Source organism: Parus major, chromosome 15 (assembly GCF_001522545.3).
Source record: "Parus major isolate Abel chromosome 15, Parus_major1.1, whole genome shotgun sequence".
Lineage (NCBI taxonomy): Eukaryota > Metazoa > Chordata > Aves > Passeriformes > Paridae > Parus > Parus major.
In genome coordinates, this window is record NC_031784.1 from 8,964,342 (window position 1) to 8,970,341 (window position 6,000).

Sequence of the window (6,000 nt, forward strand, 5' to 3'; positions counted from 1 at the left end):
AGTCATATCTGGTCACCACAGCAAACCAGCAGGTGCCACTCAGGGGCTCTGCTGCCCTCAGGTGTGCTGCAGCCTGTCCTGCTAATCTTTACTGCATTGGCTGGGAGATGCCAAGGGTAACCCGAACACTTCTGTCATAGAAGAATCATTGCATCACACCTCAGCAGCCTTTGGCAATAAAATAAACTGTGTGACAGATGTTCAGGCTTTTCTGAGAGGCAGTGTAATACCTCTGTACTGGAATCTGCTCAGCCAGTGAGGGTCTGGGGTACCAGAGGCTTCCTCCTTAATTGCTCGTCACTGGAGATATGCTTTGGTTCCCACTTCTCTTTCCATGGAATGAGTCTCTCAGAGGTACCACAGACTGTTTTGTTACCACAAAGGATGAGGAGGTGCCTGGTGTGCAGGTACTGCCATAGTGTGAGGGAAGAGGAAAATAACCAAAGTTCTCCACTGTGGTGTACTCAGGTTGCAGGAGGTCCCTTCCCACCCTTGCCTGGTTCCAAACATTTATTTATCCTGAAAGTTAGATCTTGTGAGCAGAGAAAGGGGCTGCAAAGTACAACTTCTCAGGCTGCTGTAACCAGAAGCTGCTCTTTGCTTCTGACCAGGAGGCTTTAAGATGATGCCAGATGGGGCCATTAAAGCTGTGCAAACAATAAGGAACACATAGGGGAGTCTGTTAATGGGTTTCTTTTGGAAGCATCAGCTGGAGCTGCTGAATGAGGCACATGACCTATTTAAAAAAGCCACTTGAGAAATCTGTCTGACTGCTGAAAAGATGGGATTTCTTACCTTCCCTGTTTATGCCAAGCCACTAAGGATCTGCCATGCTGGATGCTCACACGCTCCAGTGTTTGCAGTGTTGCTCACTTGCCAATACACTTTATGGCTCATGCTCTAAAGCTCTGAGATTGTGGGCAGGAGGAAGTGTCCCAACCACGTTCTGAGCAGGAAGGAAGCCACACATGAGATGGCTTCTATAGAAGTGTTGTTTGATTATCCCTTCTGGGAAGGGGGAACCCACTGTGAAGGCAGATTTTTCCATGGTTACAAACCAGCATTTTGCATGGAAAACAAGCAGCATGGTTAGAGGTGGCTGACAGAACACAGTGAGTGCAGAAGTTCCTTGGCCTTGAGTCCTGATGGGGGCTTATGTGATCAGAAATTGTGGTATAGCTTGGCAAAGCTCTGAGTTTCAGCTCACATGAGGATCAGCTACTGATCCACTTTATGAAGGGAAATGCCTCTACCTGCAATGGCCAGAGGAAAAATGATGTGATGGAGGAAAAAAAAATACAGATGTGCTCCTTGGTGGAATCCAGATCCTAAATTGCTCCAGATTGTGAAGGTATTTTCAGTCAATCTTTTGAGAAATACTCCAACATTCTGGCTTGAATTTGAGCCCAGGGAGCTGGTGATGCAGGGGAGGATCAGTTCCACAGTGGGCATTATGTGCTGCTTCATTGGAAGCAATGGGTTTGAAAGAGAAGGATTCTCTGAGAAAACATAGAACACTAATTTCTAGATTGAAATATGACTCACCCTCCTTGATTCTTTACTGTTTGAAGCACAGTCTTATGGTTTTATGATGGACAGATCAGTCATCTTACAGTGCCATTCAACCATGGAAACTGCAGAAGGGTAGAGTCTTCATTCTTTGCAAGGCAGCAAGGCTTGCTCTCTTCAGATGACCCACTCCTGATTGGTTCTATTGTATTTATCTCATAAATAGTACAATAGAAAGGTGTTGTTCTTGCTGACATAAAGGAAACAAGACTAAAATCTGCCTTGGAGAACACCTTTAGGAAAGCATGAAGAGAAACATTACATTTATGTCTACCTTACCAGTTTGGCACAGACAAAAACGGGAGTGTTTGGTTTGCATTGTGTGTTTTGTCAGATTCTCTGTCAGGAATTCAGTGGCTGATTATTAAACTCAACTTGGACACAAACTTGGATTGTTTTATGTGGCAAAATCAAATCTGAAATCCCTTTGAACTACTGGCATGGCAAACAGAAAATTTCACTTGGAGGGAACATCCTGGAACTTAATTAGCCTCCCTTCAAAGGTGTTTTCTTGAGTTTTCATAAGCAGAAGTAAAAAAAAGTTCCCTGACTAGGGAACTTTCCACATATGATCGCTTCTCCTTGCTTTAGCTGCAGCGAAGAGAGGGAAGAAAATCTGGTCTAGTTGTTAAATCTCCAGAGGTGTGAAAATGCCATTCTGCAAACCCTTCAAGACCCTTGACTGTGCCTGGGAGCTTTTCCCATCTGACAGGGAACATCTCCTGAAGGAAAGTCAACGTGAAGTGTTTTCTCTCCCACTTGCCACCTTCTAACTTTGGTTGCTGAGAGAAGAGAAAGGCTTTTAACACCCTGCAGTGACCCAGCCCTAAGTACAGTCTCCTGGAGTTGATCTAGCTGGGGAGACGGGAGGTCAGCTGCAGGGGGCAGGAAAAGTGAGAGAAACCATGTCAACAGGCTGCTCCCGCCGTGTCTGAGTGGTGAATGATGAGCCTGGGACACGAGAGAAGGAGCCAGGGTGCTCACCTGGAAAATGTTGCAGGAAAGCTTGTCATGGATGTTTAAGTGCTGACAAGATGTGTTGGAGATACCTTTGCAGTGCATTTAGGATAAAGGTAACCTTTCCTGTGGGTCCTGCTTCACAAGGGAAGTTGTTGCCCTGGTTCATAGAGGGGGATAGCAGCAGCTTCATCAGGAGGTCTGAAGTAATTTTTCAATATGGAATAGGGCTGCTGTATTTATGTAAGGACTGAAAGGGCAGGGGATGGTGGGGTTTTAATTCTGTCATCTTCCCATAATCCATAGGTGTGATCCCAAATCAGGTGAAACCAGCAAAAACACACTTTTCCCAAACAGATTTTGAAGCAAGCTCTGTTTCAGGAACATCTCCAGATCAGTAAATCCTTTGGTCAAATATATGCCTTCTTTCTGAGAAAAATATCCATGGGATGAATCGGCTGCCTTTCAGTGGTGAATTGTATCCCATACCTCCAGGGATGTTGTAGATAAAGTTGAAGATTAGGCACTGGGCAAATCTGATACCAAAGACTTGTGAGTAACTCCTGAAGGAAAAGAAATTGCTTTCAGAATTAGATTTTCTATAGTGAATTGTAATTGTAAGAAATAACAGCTCAGTGGATCTTAGAATGTACTTTCCAATGCCTTGTCAGTGAACACACAGGAAACACATGCACCATGGAACAGAAAGTGCCTTGCAAAGAGCTAACCTGCCTAATTCTGCTGTCAGTTTAAATTGCTAAAATGAACCAACTTCCTTGCAGTTTTCCTGCTTAGGATATGATAAAGAATAACACAACCAGATCCTGATCTGCAGCAGATCCTTTTCATTGATCTGTTATCAACATTACAGTGAGATCAAGCTTAAAAATGGATATTTTCTACTACTTATTTGAAGGCAGAAATTTGAATCTTTCGTTGTTTCTCTTCCTTTGTTTGTTTTTCACACTATTAATTGCTCAACTTCTGTCCTTCCACAAGAGTCATTTGGGAGAGATTGGTAATGTTTAGCCCTTGAGCCTGACCTTCCAATCTCTGCAAAGTCCAAAGGAGAGGAAAGAGTTTTAACTGAATTTAATTGGGGTCATCTTTGCCCATCAACCTCTTCCTCCTCAGCACCTGGGGGTTTGAGCTGGGTCCCCAGTAACTGGTGGAAAGGAGAAGATGTCTCCACGTCAGAGCCGAGCAGCTGTCACTGAGGCTTAGGGAGCAGACAGGAGATGGTGCCTGCAGGAAACAAAGATGGTTCCCACCTGTCCAGAGCTAATGAGGATGTTTCTGATGTCAGTAAATGTTTCCTGAGCACAACAAAGAGCCAGGAATCTTCACAACACCCACTCTTGAACAACAAGCAAGTACAAGAGGTGGAAGACAGAAGTGAAGGAATTGGGGAATAGGAATGAAGATGAGGCAGGGAGGAATAGGAAGGAAAGGGAGATAATTGGAAGGAAAAGAGCTAAAGAAGGAAAAGAGAAAATAGAACACATGGCAAAAGAGGGAAAATGAGGATGTCTGGATGGAGCAGAGAAGAAATGGAGAAACAGGTGGAAGTGTCCTGAGATGAGAGATACTGAGAGCACACTGGAAACGGACCAGAAGAAAAAGGGCTAAAGGAATATGGAAAAAAGCATCAGCATGTGGAGAGTAGTGCTTAACCCACTACATCCTTTTCACAGAACAGCTTGAGAAGCCTGAAATGATGAAGAATATATAATCCGTAAGAGGAGTCTTGGGTCTAGAGAAGTTAAGGGAAAAGAGGGGCAGAAAGTATATCTGACATATAATATTTTTAATCTTATTCTTGGAGTGTTCCTTTGTGTCAGCATCTCCAGGAAAATCCTCAGTCTCGACATAAAGCAAAGAGAATCCTTTTTATGTATTGCACAAACTATGAACATCAACTACTGAGTGTCCAGCTGAGGCAGCAGCTCTCACCTGGGACTTACAGATAGAAGCCAACAGCTGATTTGTCCAGGAATGTGTAGCACTTCATTAGCGGCAGCAATAAAACTATGGCTTTATGTCTTTTGAAGATGATTCATTCTTACTGCCATCCTCAGTTCTTTCACCCTTTCTCTGCAACAAAATTACTGTTGAAGCATCAAGAGGTCCTGCTCACAGATTGGGGGTGTTATTAACCTTTCCCAATAATTTATTTTATTACTGACCATTTTGCATGTGCTGATGTTACTTTAAATTCTATGAAAAATCTTATTTTGGAAGATTGCTTCTTCCCTTTCAGATATAGCATTTTAAAGTTCTTATGTGTTTCCTATGCCTGTTTGAATCTCAGTAGCGGTACTTGGAATAACTGTGCCACACAATGTCCCAACAAGGTGTGATTTATCTCATTTTGGTCCAGCTTTCTCATGATCCTACACCAAAGCTCCGCTGGAGGCAGTAAGAGATCAGCAGCTCCAGAGTGTCACTCAACTCATGTGTTAAAGTAGAAATTATTCCTATTCAGAGTCACACTGGGCTGTTAAAAACAGGAAGATATTTGAATCTAGACAAGAAGAAGAAATATTTATGTTGGTGCTAAGTAGCAGTCGTCCTTCACATGTTTAAAAATAAAATGAAGGCAGAGTATTCCATCAAAGTACATCCTGTAGCAGCACTGGGAGCAGTGTGTTATGAAACTGAGTACAAAAGCTAAAACATTTAAGAAGGGAATTTTAAATTAACTGGAAACACATATAAAACTTTTTTTTTTCTTAGTTTTCTATTGAAAATGATGGAATTTTGGTTTTATCAGATGCCTGCAAAGTCAGACTGTTACAGTAGAACTGTGCAGTGCTCCAGTGGTACAGTCAGGTCTGCCAATTATCCAGCTCGTTTCCCAGCAAAACGAGCCCACCAGCTCATTTCCTGGTCAGGCTTGGTTCTGAGCTAAAAACACATTATTAGTGTTCCATTCCTCGCAGGGACACCGGGCTCCCTGTGAGATGCCAAGGGGCTGCATCCAGTGAAGATGTTCCTGGAGCTGTGACAGTCACAGGGAGCAGGCACAGCTGAGCCCCGGAGAGGCCAAAGCCACACAGCCCGAGAGTTTCAGGCTCTCAAACTTTCAAACGAAGACTCTGAGGTCTCTCTCCTGCTCAGCCCCCTCTGCTGCTGTGTGCTGCCCTGCCCCTCTTCCCTCGGAGGATGACTGCAATGATGTAAGTGGACAATGCAGGGAGCCAACAGTGGGGTGGGGAGAGCCTGCAGGAGATTGCCTTTAGCCAGAAAGGACACAATTACTGCACCAACTGTCCGGCCAGGCCCAGCCAGGAGACTCCACTTAATGTAATTGAGTGTGAAGGCAGGCTGGAGACACTGCACCCGCTGCCTCAGCCCCCCCTGCCACAATATAGACACTATTGGCTGCTAATTGGCGCCAGTGGGCTGGTGCTAATTGTGCTCATGTCTTGGGCTGAGGACAGGCATGTGAAGGATGAAGAGGTCTGCTGGGAA